Source organism: Mastomys coucha, unplaced genomic scaffold, assembly GCF_008632895.1.
Source record: "Mastomys coucha isolate ucsf_1 unplaced genomic scaffold, UCSF_Mcou_1 pScaffold14, whole genome shotgun sequence".
NCBI classification, from domain to species: Eukaryota; Metazoa; Chordata; class Mammalia; order Rodentia; family Muridae; genus Mastomys; species Mastomys coucha.
Genome location: NW_022196896.1, coordinates 42,897,332 through 42,912,028, shown reverse-complemented (window position 1 = coordinate 42,912,028; position 14,697 = coordinate 42,897,332). Strand labels below are relative to the sequence as shown.

General features: G+C 42.2%; 1 long non-coding RNA gene across 2 annotated transcripts in view; it reads right to left on the bottom strand.

Annotated features, from left to right (window-relative positions):
- The window catches only part of LOC116089066, a 100,982-nt gene that overhangs the window by 40,514 nt on the left and 45,771 nt on the right, over nucleotides 1-14,697 (bottom strand). For both annotated transcript variants that reach the window (XR_004118138.1, XR_004118139.1), the window contains one exon: nucleotides 8,629-8,679. This is a non-coding gene — a long non-coding RNA (uncharacterized LOC116089066). The remainder of the gene's footprint in view (nucleotides 1-8,628; nucleotides 8,680-14,697) is intronic.

The following is a 14,697-nucleotide window of genomic DNA, read 5'->3' as shown; positions in this document are numbered from 1 at the left end:
ATGTAAGCCTTCCCTTTCTTCTTCCTATCTGGAAGATTTCTTGGTACAATGGGAAAACTTGAAGAGTATGCTGAAGGTTATCCTGGGGCCAAGTGGGAGTTGGAAAAGTATAATATTCTGTCATTGTAGGGCATCTGGCTACTAACAAGGGACATCATTCATCCTGTAATACAGGTCTGGTCACCAATGGGGGTTGTCATCTGCATGTCATAGAAGGTGTGGTCACCATTAGGAGTTGTTGTCTGGCCCCATAGAAGGTTAGATTACCATCCAAGGATGTCATATGGTATCCGTAGAAGGTCTTATCATCAATGGGGTTGTCCTCTGACTTCTACACAGAGTCTGGACACCAGTTCTGAGCCCTGTAGTAAAATACATTACTGCTGGGAATAATTGTCAGACCCTCATAGAAGGTCTGGTCATCATTGTGAGTTGTTGTTTGACCCCATTGCTTTCATTTTTTTCAATGGTTACAGTTAAGTGATTGCCTTGAGTCTCAGAAGAAATATTGGGCTTTGGACTTTTAGGCAGTCTTGACTGAAAGCCTATAGGATTTTTGAAGTTGGACTCGATGCCTTTTGAATTTTGATATGGCTACAAACCTATGGGGCCAGGAAGTGGAATGTGATGGTTTGAATGAGAATCGTCCCCATAGGTTCATATATTTGAATGCTTGGTCAACCAGGGAGTGGAAATGTTTGAAAGGATTACAAGAATTAGGAGGTGTAGTCTTGTTGGAGCAGAGGTGGCCTTGTTGGAGTGTGTCACTAGAGTGGACATTAAGGTTTCAAAAGTCCATGCCAGGCCCAGCATTGCTTTCCATCGTGGCCTGTGCAGATCAGGAAGCAGCTCTTAGCTGCTACTCCAGCATCACACATGTCACCATGCTCCCCAGTGTAATATAAATGGACTAAACCTCTGAAGCTGTAAGCAAGTCCCCATTTGCTTGTTTTCTTTTATAAGAGTCTTCTTGGTCGTGGTGTCTATTCACAGCAATAGAACAGTGACTTAGATAAGAGTCTTGAGCTAGGCTTTCAGAATGTACAAGAGACACTGAAATCCTTGAAACACTGATTTTGAGTCACAATTCTCATTGTTTTACCAACAGATGGTAAAGTGAAGGCTTTTAGAGAATAAAAAAGCTGATATTCTTAACACATTCACGTGAACAAGGTAATCTATTCAGCCACATCTTAAATTTGCCTGTCCTACTTGAAGGCTTTCCTATGACCTACTGTCACCTAGGAGCAATCTCTCTAGCTCCTTTATAGACTATAACAAGTATGAAACAAAGGTAGGTCACAAAAGGTTGCCTTCAGTATCCTGGAAATCCCAGTATCTTCTATGCTATGGGATTAGCTGAGAACTGCATGTCGCTATGTTTCTATATCTAGACTCTTTCAAATACACTCAGCTCACAAATGGAGACAGAATGCATGCTACCTGGGTATTAAAAGAACCTGATATAGGCACCACAAAATGTCTTGTGGGGATTATCTCTTTAAAGTCCAAAGATACAACTTTACTCATACTGTCTCCTCCATTCTTTCACATGCTGTACTGGCTGGTTTTGTGTGTCAACTTGACTCAGGCTGGAGTTATCACAGAGAAGGGAGCTTCAGTTGGGGAAGTGCCTCCATGAGATCCAGCTATGGGGCATTTTCTCAATTAGTGATCAAGGGGGGTAGGGCCCCTTGTGGGTGGTGCCATCCCTGGGTTTGGAAGTCTTGGGTTCTATAAGAGAGCAGGCTGAGCAAGCCAGGGGAAGCAAGCCAGTAAAGAACATCTCTCCATGGCCTCTGCATCAGCTCCTGCTTCCTGACCTGCTTGAGTTCCAGTCCTGGCTTCCTCTGGTGATCAACAGCAATGTGGAAGTAAGCTAAATAAACCTTTTCCTCCCCAACTTGCTTCTTGGTCATGATGTTTGTGCAGGAATAGAAACCCTGACTAAGACACATGCCCTTCCTATATAAATGGAGGCTGCCTCCTTCTTGTTTACTGACTTAGGCCAGCAGGCCATTCTTCAGTGGCAGGGTCCTAAGCGGGATGACTGGAAGATGAGAAGATAAAGAAGATAAGAAAGCTGTGATCAGGAGATATTGAATAAGCCATGTCTTATGCCAAGTAAGTTTATTAAGAAATATAGTTTGTATGCTATTGGGGTTGAGAGGAAAGAGTAGAAAGCTACTGTACAGATATCTAAAATCAGCAGGAAACTAATCAGGTAATATTGCACATAGGGAATACAGAAGCATCAAGAAACATCATAGACCAAATAAACCTGGTTTTAGAGAAGGATTTATGTGCCTTTTCCATACTTTAGGGCCTCATGGAAAGGTTGAGTCAACTTAACCTTAATAGCTTCATTTCTCTACTGACACAGTTTTATCATTAGATGAAGATACTATAGAATTTAGTAGAAGAAAATGATTTCTTATCATTCCATGGACTGGGAAGTCTAATATCAAGGTACTAGCACCTGGAGAGAACCAGCTGATGCATCATTCTCAGTGGAAGGGTAAAATCAGAGTGAAGAATGAAAAAGAGTCAAAGCAATCAACTCTATAACAAACCAAGTGTGGCATTGGCTTATTCATAAAATTGGAGCTCTGATGACCTAATTTTCTGTTTACTTTATGTACTTTAGTTTCAGAACAAAATAAATAATGACAAAGCCCACAACATACAATATCTGACCTTGTCAAATCAGGAACAGATATACTTGAGTGCCTATGTTTCTAGCCTTAAGTGTAAGGAGAAGGGAGGGAAACAAAAGCAATAGATAAAAGGAGAGGAAACCAAGTGGGAAAGAGGCACTCAATATTATTGTAATGATATACTCTAAGTTGTGTAGTGAGTGGAACTCTGAGATAGGACATGACTGAGTCAACTCATGACCATTATGCAGATGTTTTCAAAATCTTACCTTGTCTTCCATCCTTCATCAACAACTGAGACCAGATATTTCTACCAGATTCTTCAAACTGGGTCTATAGCGCTTATCAACAAGCTCAGTCATATCCTATTTTATAACTTTCTGGCTCCAAAAAGGCAGAGTTGGCCACTTGCCCTTTGCTCTTATTAATGATATAGTAGATGGTTCTGAGGTTCCTTTATGAGAGAAATACTCTCTGATAGAAGAGTCATCCTATCCACAGACCAGAGGTATGACAGCATAGCAGCTTCAAGTCATAATCAATTAGTAAAGTCACAATAAAATCCAAGCTTTAGATGTCCAAAGAATACTCCACAGAATTTGTTGTAGTGTTTTTTGTTTGTTGGTTGGTTTTTGTTTTGTTTTGCTTTTTTCTTTTCTTCTGTTACCTTTCTCAATGTTCTTGCAGCTGAGTTTCAAGGCTTAGCTTCTGCTAGAGCATTTCTCAAGAGAGATTCAAGAACAGGTTCTCAAAAACAACAATACTATAGATAAAGCTAAGGTATTCTGGTGTTAGTTCATGACTGTTGCCCATGTCAAAATGATGCCATGAACACAATAATATATAATATTATTTTTTCCTGTTACTTAAAAGGTTAGAGAAATCCCACTGAGAATGAGTAGCAATTTCTCTAATTCCAAATAGCATTTAGAGTTCAATGTTTTACCACCAATGGTCTTGCTATCCTTGGTAAAAGAATTCTCTGCATTCTTCCTTAGTAAAGTTATCAGAATTTCTAGTTCATGTTTCATTGATAATATTTACTTCTTCCCAATCAATTTATTTCTCCTTAAATTTCTTGATTTCTCTTTATTGCTGTTGTCTTCCATACCTGTAGATGTCTTTGTTCTTCCCAATCATGTTTCCCTTACTGCTCTCCTTCACCTTCTCTTCCTTTGTGTCACCATGACTAATTCCTTTCTTCCCCAAATACAGAGTATACTAGTGACTTCTCTATTGCTGTGATAAAACAGTCCCCTTATAAAAGGTTTATTTAGTTTTATGGTTCTAATCCCTTATAAAAGTCTATCATATTCATGGCAAAGTGACATGGCAGCAGGCAGGCCTGATGATTGAAGCAGGAAGCTGAGGGTGCACACCTTAAATTGCAAACATGTAACATAGAGAGGGTTAGAAATCATGGAAGCCTTTTAATCTTAGAGCCTACTCGTCCAATGATACCCTTTCTCTATCAATCCAGACACTGTCAGCACCCACCTGAATAGCCTCCACACATGCTTTAATAACAGATTTGGCAATTGTTCTCAAGAGACCTAGAAAGCCACCTTTGGTCACACCAACAACTGAGTACACTTAAGTCACAATAAAATTCCTGAGTATTGTAAATTATGTCTATTTTCAGCTCTTTACTACTATTCAACTTGGAAGAGTCTACCCAACTTTCAAGGTAAATCCTGTTGAAAACATGAGATGTATTACAAATCAATTCTTGTTGGACTGTGAAAGGCAGTCTGTGTTCTAGGTTGAGGGAGGCTAATTCCCGGCGACCCAGTAGAGAATTCTGCAAGGGACAGAATAGTAAGCCATAGCCCCAGACATAGACACTGACACCAGGAGCCCTCACTCCATTATCCTGTGGCTAAGCAATGCCCCAGCTCCCAGCATTCTGGCTAGATTTTACCCCCACAGTCACCTAACCACAGCCAGTATGCCCCGCCCCACAGTCACCTGACCACACCCAGGTAAGCCCTGCCCCACAGTCACCTGACCACACCCAGGTATGCCCTGCCCCACAGTCACCTGACCACACCCAGGTATGCCCTGCCCCACAGTCACCTGACCACACCCAGGTATGCCCTGCCCCACAGTCACCTGACCACGCCCAGGTGTGCCCCACCCCATAGTTACCTGGGAACAGAAAGGTAGCCCAGCCCACCAAAAAAGGGGCTGCTTGACCTCCCCCCCCACCTCTTAGCTTCTTGTCTTTACTCTCACCTTTTGTTACCTTTCTCCCTTCCCCCCTCTACTTCTCTATCTTTTCTCTCTCCCTCTCTCTCCTTTCTAAAATAAACACCTTAAGACCATGGATTGCCTCCTTTCATCTAGACTCACTATGCTGGGGAATGGATTAGGCCTTCCTCCACAGGAAAGTCTCCCAGCTCCAGCCTCGTATCCAGACCAAGGACTCTCCAAGGACTCTTGACCCATGCCTGCTCTTGCCTGAACCACAGGGCAGCTGCTCCCCTTCCCAGCCCCTTTTCTCCTTTTGGCCTAGGGCCACTGCTACGCTGGAGCCCCTGCCTCATTCTCAGCTCTTCCTCAGTGTTCAGCAGCATCTGCAATGCCCAGGAGCTAGAACCTGTCGTCCTTGGCCTCTGTGAGGCCCAGGTACCCCCAGGGCTTTCTCTCCAAACCCCCGTGGACTGGGATAGTGGCTCATGACAGCCAGACAGCTAGACACCCACCCAGGCAGTGTGGAGAGTGCCAGCAGACTCCCACATCCGCCCAGCCAGAGTACTGGAGCTCTGGCAGGACATGGGTTATTTTTCCTACCCTCTTCCCTTTATTTCCCCACTGCCCAGTGCCTGTGCCCAACAGACTCTCAAAGTCTTCCACATTGAAATAAGAGGTACTGATGAGAAATATTAGTTCATCAATTTTTTCATCTCCTCATTGCATTTCTTCAGGCATCCTGAAAGGAAAAACAGCAAATGCCAGAGAGGAGAAAGAGCCTGGAATGCCTGTGTCTGACTTGCACACAGCACCAGGACTGCCTAAGGCTTAGTCCCAGAGTACCACTAAAGATCATCTCTCGCTAGACTGAGTATAGTAATGCTTGCATGCAATCTCCGGACTCAGGTCACAGAGGCAGGTCCATCATAGCAAGGCCATGTCTTAAAAAACAAAACAAACAAAAAATCTGCTCACTGTGGGAATAGGACCAAGGATGGAGAGAGAGAAATGACAGATACATGTGACAAACCCCAGGAATCAGACTTGGGAGGTGAACATCAGCATACATATCTGAGTTTATTCACAGCGCATAAGGTTATATGCTGTATCCAAGCCAATCGCAAGCCCCTAAATCTTCAGCCAACTACACCTGTGGATCAGTCATATTCTAACTCCTCTTCCTCATATGGAGCATGCTCAGTAAGTCTCCATATGACTTTATAATGCCATTATTTGCTTATAAGTTTCATTTCTGGGGAAGTACTTCTTGAGGGCATTATTCTTGGAAATACCAGAGACTCAATGAGCTAGTTATCATATCAAGGCTGGTAGTCATCATATGCTAACTACCTCCTTTATATAAAGTGGATAATCTTGCTCCTCCCAACTAGAGCTCTTCCCTTTATATAGAGAAGAGATATGTGTTTATTCATTCAACCAGTATTTATCCAGTGCTTGATAGATGCTACTTACTGCCCAGGCATTGAAGATACAGCAATGAATTAAAGTCCAAAGCCCAACATAGAAAATGACAAAGATTTTTTATGGCCACATCCTTGACTGAACTGTAACTCAGAGTAAGTTAAGCCATAAGTCCCATTCTATTTTGCTTTCTATTGCCATGATAAATCACTGACCAAAACCACCTTGGGGAGGATAGAGTTTATTTGGCTTACATGTTAGAGTTTATCATTGAAGAAGCCATGGCAGAAACTTGGGGGCAGGAACTGAGACAGACACCATGGAAGAACATCCTGTACTGCACTGCTTCTGTCTGCCTTTGCCTAGCTACCTTTCTTATACAGCCCAGCCCCACCTCCCAAAACTTGGTACCACCCATGGTTGGCTAGGTTCTCCTACAACAACCAGTCATTAAGAAAGTAGCTCATAGACAAGCCCACTGGCCAGTTTTGTGGAGGCATTCTTCAGATGATGTACCCTCTAGGTAGAAAATTCCAAAGATACCCTGAAATCTTATTTTTTATATAAAATTACCTTAAAATATTGCACAAAATAACCTTTGATTTATATATATAAGGAATACATGAAATATAAATAATATCTCATCTGGAAGATCTCATTATTTAGATGCATGTAGTTTTTCCAAAATCTGAAAACAATATCCAGAATCTGAAACATGCCTGGCCCCATGAATTTTGGATAAAGGATGTATAGCCTTTACATGGATTCAAGCACTCAGTTCCAAAGAAGACATTCCCTACTTAGATCCTTCATGTTGGACAGACCATCAAAGTTCTAATGAGAAAATGCTTCAGCTGCATTGTGGGGGAGGAGGAGGAAGAGGGAAAAAAGGAAAGGAGAAAAGGAAAGGAAAGGAAAGGAAAGGAAAGGAAAGGAAAGGAAAGGAAAGGAAAGGAAAGGAAAGAGAAAAGAAAGGAATGAAGAAGGAAGGGAAGGAAGAAGGAAATAAAGGATGGGAGGGAGGGGGAAGGAAGGAAGAAGGAAGGGAGGAAGGAAGGAAAGAAAGGGTGGGAGGGAGGGAAGGAGGAAGGAAGGAAGGGAGAAAGGAAGGAAGGAAGGGAGGAAGGAAGGAAGAAAGGAAGAAGGAAGGGAGGAAGGAAGGAAAGAAAGGGTGGGAGGGAGGGAAGGAGGAAGGAAGGAAGGGAGGAAGGAAGGAAGGAAGGGAGGAAGGAAGGAAGGAAGGAAGGAAGGAAAGAAGGAAGGAAGGAAGGAAGGAGTATTAAAGATGATGGCTCCTTAGGACTGAAAGGACTGAAAGGACTACAGTAGTCATTTGGCTTCCACATGGAAGCACTCTCAGGAATTGGTCCATGTTAACAAGTTTTTACTTTTTTTGTTTGGATGATATTAACTCAGGCTAGGCAGAACATCACAGTAATCTTCCTGCCTCTGCCTACCAGGTGCTTGGATTAAAGGTGTGTGTACCTACACCTCACTTCATGAATTTATTCTTAATTAGAAAAAATTCGATACTCTGACCTCGACTGAAGTGCTTATTAACAGTTACCAACACCAGCCTCCACAGTGATGCTTTTTTGGTTGTTGTGTAGCAAATCACATGGGCATTTTTTGAAACCATATTTCTGTTAGGTTACAGTACTGCTTCCTAAAAGGGAGAAAGATTAGAGTTTGAAACTGGTGACTCTTCACTAACTTAATTTGACAGGTTCAATGGTCTGAATTTGGAAATGTCACAAAACAGCTACTACAGGAGAAGGAATGCCTGACTCTTGCTACTCTGCAGTGTTTGTGTTTCTGTGACAAAAGCCATTGCAAAAAGTGATGGCAAGTTCAGTATGGCACATTAAGGGACTCTTTGTTTTTCTTTTTCTTTTTTTTTTTTGGTTGTGTTTTTTTTGGGGGGATGGTTCAAACATGAAGAACAGATCAAAAGGATGCCCTATAGTCATGGCTGTCCTTTATTTCTGCTTCTATAGTTATTAATCTATTGGGCAGAATAATGGTATGGTACTTTTTTCTATGCTCATGATTTTATTACTTTTTAAAACATAATTGCTGTCCAAAACCCCAGCAATAAGGCTAGATGAAATCAGCCACTTTGGGCATGATAAAAACTTTGAATTAAGAGTGACATGCGGGACCCACAGTGCAATGACTACAAACCCATGCTTAGAAGTGTCTCATCTATGCATTGAGCTGTAACAATCTACAAACAACTTCCCTGTACATCATCTCTACCTACTAAGAGCAGAGGTAAAACTTTAAAATGAACAAAGAAAATTGTTCTCTCACTCTGGCACCTACCTATTCCATAATCTGTTCTTTCAGAGCTCACCTTATACGTTGGTACTCTCCATTACAGCACATGCTCAGTAACCTTTAGGATCTGTGTACACAAGATATTAAAAATAGATAAACATTTATGTGACGAAAAAGCTTGGCCAACAACTGTGTTCCCAATAGTAGTACCCATGGCCACCAGTGTACATGGATGGCCATCTCACATACCATACAAGTGATCCCTGGAGATGGCTTACCCTGTTGCTCAAAATGGCTTCATGAAATGCCACTGGTGTGCTTGGATTATTTTTGTTGTTGATCATTTGGTTGGGTAGGTTAGACTGGGGGGGAGGTGGTGGCTGACATTGTTTATTTGTTTGTTTGTTGGTTTGTTTGTTTTTGAGACAAGGCATGATGCATCCAGGCTAGCCTTAAACTTGTGATCTTCCTGACTCAGCCCCCAAGTGCTGGATTTCCAGATGGGAATTGCGAAGCCCAGATACAACTCTCTCCAACTTGTCAATTGCTGGCTTTCCTTCTCTTCTCTCCAAAGGATTCCCACTGCTGTGAAGCCCATAGGTCTACACTTAGCCAAACCCTTATGCAATTCTTTCTTTGCAACATTTAGAAACCACTGAACAAAAAATGAACTCAAAGTTCTCCACATTGTCTTCCTTCCCTTCCAAGACACTTGGGACTGGTGGCTGATTTTGTCTCTTGGGACCTAAACACTGGTATGCATCTTAAGCCCTATGAAAAAGTTTTCAGACTCTATATAAGATGGAAATACATGAATAGTCATTGTCAAAGAATACCCAGGTAGGGCATTCCTATGCTTACTGGGACTGCTGAACTTGGAACCACCTCAGGAAGTGCATTCCCCAAAGAATGCTAGTGCCTCAGGTCCATGGGACTCCCTAATTGAGACATGCTTCATGGAGAAATTGGATAATTGAGCAAGTATTCAATCAAGTTTGCCTCTTGATTGAATCTACAAAGTACTAAGAAATATACAGGGTGCTAAAAGGCTGTGGGCAGCAATGTTCATTACTGCTAACTGTAAGAAATGGACTCTTGAAGTTTGAGTAACTTTTGATGCCTGTGTGTTAAAGACAGCATCATAGACGTAGCAGCCATTATTTAAGTCTCTGGTCCATTCTTGTTTCCACATTCCTTTCTGCTCCCAGCAGCCATTCTTTTACCATCATCTAAACTTTCTCCAAAATATGCTGTCAAGACTTCTGATGACCTTGAGGGCTGATACAGGATAATAAGTTGTCTCCTGGAAGCACTCATGCTCTTTGCCATTCCTGGCTTTATGAGTCAAGGGAATGGGGAGTGTTTTACAAAATTGGTTTTTCTTTTGTCATTTGACTTTTTATTTATAGGACAGAAACACAAAATACAAAATATTTCTTTTTCATGAGAAGCCCAGTTGTAAACTGAGGTGTGTGTGTGTGTGTGTGTGTGTGTGTGTGTGTGTGTGTGTGTGTGTATGCATGTGCAGGACACAGTGTGGTGTCAGGTGTCTTTCTCTATTTGCCACCTTAGGTTTTGACTATAGGTCTCTCACTAAATCTGGAACTTGCTTTTTTAGCTTAATAGTCCTGCTGGTCCTGCACTGTGCCTGGCTCTTCCATTGACTCTGCAGGTCCTAACTTAAGCCCTTGTGCTTTTATACAGAGCACTTTACCTATCATGCCATCTCTCAGCCTGCCTTGGAGCTTTCAGTGCAACTTAATATATTTAGAAGTTAGGTTCTTAGGCAGCAGGCATATCAATCATACCAGACATTCTGGGGACACAATTTGGGAAATCAGACTTATATGACACCTGGAGAACCTGACTGAGCAATAAGAAATTTAGAAAGAATGCCTAACAATGAGCATAAAGCCAGTGACACATCACAACCACTAATACCAACACAACCTCCATCATTACTATCATCACCTCCACCACCAGCCCCTCCACCATCACCAACCTCTCTACCTCCACCTCTACCACCACCAGCCCCTCCACCACCAACAACCTCTCTATCTCCACGTCCACCACCAACCACCTCCATCACTAACAACACCTCTACCTCTACCTCAAGCACTACCACCACAACTTCCACTACCATTACCATCTCCACTTTACAACCATCACCATTATGACCTCGAACACCACCAACTCAACAAATTCTGCTGTGACAGGCATGTTCCAATTTTGCTAATTTTTCAATCTTCTTCAGATTCAAAGTTCTAGTAGAATTAGATTATGCTGGCTCAACTGTGAAACATGCTGGGTCTGGAGACCTTGTGGCTGGCAGATGCAGCAGTTTGCTCTGCCTCTGCCTTTAGTACCTAGACTAAGTTAGTAGAGAAAGGGTTACTGTGGACCACTAGAGTACTGAAAGAAAATCAAATACCAAACTGAAAAAATGTAGAGGAAATAACTGTATGGAACACTGGCTACTTGAGACTTGCCAGAACCTTCTAGAAACTAGGAGAAACACTGTCCCCTAAAATATCATCTTGGACAAAGAGGACTGAGTCCAGTTGATGCTGGCTTAAGACGAAGGAGCACCTTTCAGTCTGGACAATGACTGTGGAGGTGAGCCTCTGCCAGATGCTGCCTACACGCCTAACTTCCAGTACAATTTCTAGTAGTTCCAGGGGCTGCTAACCCTGTGCTACCAGGGAGAGGCACCGTGGCCAGGCCACTTGGAATGGTCACAGCAGAAGTAAAGAATCTGAAAGGACACTTCTGTTCTTCCCTTTGACTTTATCAGGCTATAGAGGCAACAGATCCCCACAGTATCGGAATTTTCTCAAGAATCTCATTCAGGGAAAAGAAAAAGGTTGGGGGCCAGTTCCAGCCACATGGAGAACTGGTCTCTGAGACTGAGGTAGCATGTATTTCTGACAACCTGTTAGACCACCACTCAGTAAGAACTAGAATGAAATAATGATAACAGGACCACACCTTGACCAGGACTACTTACTTAGCCATACATTCCCCTTAACCTCTTAATTACTTTTCCTGTTGCTAAGATTAAAACATCTTCCAGGAAGCCGGGCGTGGTGGTGCACGCCTTTAATCCCAGCACTTGGGAGGCAGAGGCAGGTGGATTTCTGAGTTCGAGGCCAGCCTGGTCTACAGAGTGAGCTCCAGGACAGCCAGGGCTATACAGAGAAACCCTGTCTCGAAAAACCAAAAAAAAAAAAAAATCTTCCAGGAAAGGGGGCTTACATTGGCTCACAGTTCAGCATTACCTAAGACTGGAGAAATCACAGTCACCAGAATATGAAACTATTCACATTTCATTCAGTCAGAAAGCAACAAAAGAAGAGAGTTCATGTTCTCCTCTCTATATAGTGTGGGATTCCAGTCCAAAGAATGATGCCACCCACAGCATGGGGACTCCCAACCTGAATTAGTCTAGTCAAGATAATTTCCCACAGGTACTCCAAAAGGCCTATCTTCAAATTGACTGTTGAGATGAAACATCACAATATCTAGGTGGGGGATGGCCAAGACCAGAATTTTAACACCATCAGGGCTGTGCAGGCTGTGACCTTAACAGCTGGGGAAACACTGTGGTGAGGAGACCAGACATCAAGTTATGGCAAGCAAAAAATCCTTTCCTCCTCTAGCCTCTAGGCTCTTAGCATCCTTTATAAACCAGAAGTCAGCTCAGAAAACAAAGGCATATTTTGCATAAGCCCTTTCCCAGTAACACAAATCCAGGAAGAGCAGCTTGGCCAAGGACTGAGAGGCCATACCATGATCAAACCAGAAGAATGTCAAGGTGCTGACTGGGAGCCAAAAGGAATGTGCAAGCCCTAACAAATGAGGAACAAATGCCAGTCAAGTGTGTCTAAGAATTTGAAGACTGATACTTCTCATTTCCTGAAGCAGAAAATTATTGTCATGTGTGAAGGTGAGAGGTTTACACAGCAATGGTTTGGGGGGAATCTGAAAGTGACTTTATTGACTCATAGCAAATGAAACACAAAGAGTCTGGTATAAAGAACTGAATATTGGTAGAGCATTCGCTGGGTATAGCAGAAAACCACAAAATCTCCTCCAAAATTATTGCAGTAGCCCTGTACTTAAAAAGCTGGTTTGGAACATAGCAGACAGAGTCTAAAGCAGTAGTTCCTAACCTTCCTAATGCTGCAACCCTTTAATTCAACTCCTCATGTTGTGGTGACTCCCAACCATAAAATTATTTTCATAACTAATTTTGCTACTGTTATGAATCATAATGAAAATATGATATGCAGGATATCTGGTATCCCCTGTGAAAGGGTTGCTTGAACCCCAAAGGGGTCAGAACACACAGGTTGAGACCCATTGGTCTAAAGAGTCTATGCAGTTCCTACTAAAGGCTTGGATGAGGAAATGCTGGTAGTGGAGGAAGAGCTGGTAGTGGAGTGAGAACTGGGCAGGAGAAGGGTAGAGAAGTCACCAGCTAACCAAGACAATCAAACTCAAAGGGGATATACTCACACAAAGAAGGACCTACTATATACCTACAGTTCTGTCTGTACTTGTTCAAATTAACTGCACATCAGGGTCTCCAGTATTGGCAGAAGTGGTTTTATAAGATGTGTTGAGTTCTAAGAGAATTCTACACTAGAAGGATCTACAGCCTGCTTGGAACTTCAGGACTCACGTTGGCCTGTGAAAGAGTCTGAGTCTTGTTACAGGAAATACAAGTTTAACCCACAGTTTCCTTGACTTCCTAAAACCCAAGGAAGCATCATCCTTAGCTTTTCTTCAAGAAAAGCTTTGTACACTTTATACACTTTGTAATATGCTGTCAGATAGTGCCTGTAAACAGAATATAATTTCTCATTCTATAGGAGAAATTCATTTCCTCTTCATCCTTTGTTGTCTTAATAAAGCTGAAAACTGCTCCCCAGGTGGTTTTATAAGACTATCCAGAGTAGATAGGTTCAAACTAATATTTATGGACAAGATTCTGGTTGCAAACACTAATCCAGACAAAACTACTGCTGCCTTCTTGGGCCTTGGCCACTTTGAGAATGCCCACACAAAGCCTGTGGAATGTTTACTTGTTGTGATATCTGAGGTATGAGATACAGTGGCAGCTAATAGCAGCTCTGTCTTCCTGGAGAGACTGGACTTTTCTTTATTTTCAAAGTTGATTAGCTTTCAGGAAACCAAAAATGGCAGTAGCAACAGCAAAGAAAAAAATCCTTGAGAAAGATTACTGATCAGTCTACCATGTCTCCTGTCTACAGAGAAGTTGGCAGAAACCAGTGTGGACTTGGAGATGGTTGAAAGACCTGTTTCTATGGTGTGAAATCAGAAACACTCCAAAGACAAGTTGAACATTTCAAAGTAATTTTATTTCAGGAAGAAGAGTCTGTCTCTACTTGCCCTGGAAACAAAGCAAAAACAAGCAAGCCAGCAAACAAACAAAAGGCCAGAGTGCATAACAAAAGCTCTTGTCCCCTCCCTGCTCTAAAATCCCTTCCGGCTTATCAGTCTCTGGATTTTTCTCAGACTAGTGAAGGGTGCCAAAAATGCTCTGCTTTTGTGGATCACAGGCAAGACCTATTTCATTCCAAAGGTAAAAGCCCTTCTGTGTTTGCAAGGCTATATAAAAATAAACAAAATTCACCTATCACCCAAGCTTCAGACAACACTGGCAGAAGGGCTGTGTATTTTCAAATACATGTGTTTGGTGTAAGAAGCTCTGTAAATACCCCAATATAATTTTTATTATACTTATTTTTATTTTATAAGTATAATTACATTATTTCTCCCCTCCCCTTTGCTTCTTCACAGCCTCTTTCACGTACCTCCTTGCTCTCAAGTTCATGGCCTCTTATTCTTTAGTTGTTGTTCCATGTAGACATATTCACATATATAAGTATATGTCTATTCCTAACTATATAAACACGGTGTTGTCAGTCTGAATGTTTCCTATGCATGTAGGGTCTCAGGGATGGTCCCTTGACACTGTATAACTAATTGAGGAGTTCTTCCCTTGAGAGGATGATGCCTTAAGTCTAACTAGAGAGTTGTTGGTTACTATCTATGTTAGCATCATGACATCCAGAGCCTGTGGTGATACATGGGTGGGTCCACAGACCTGTTGCCAGGG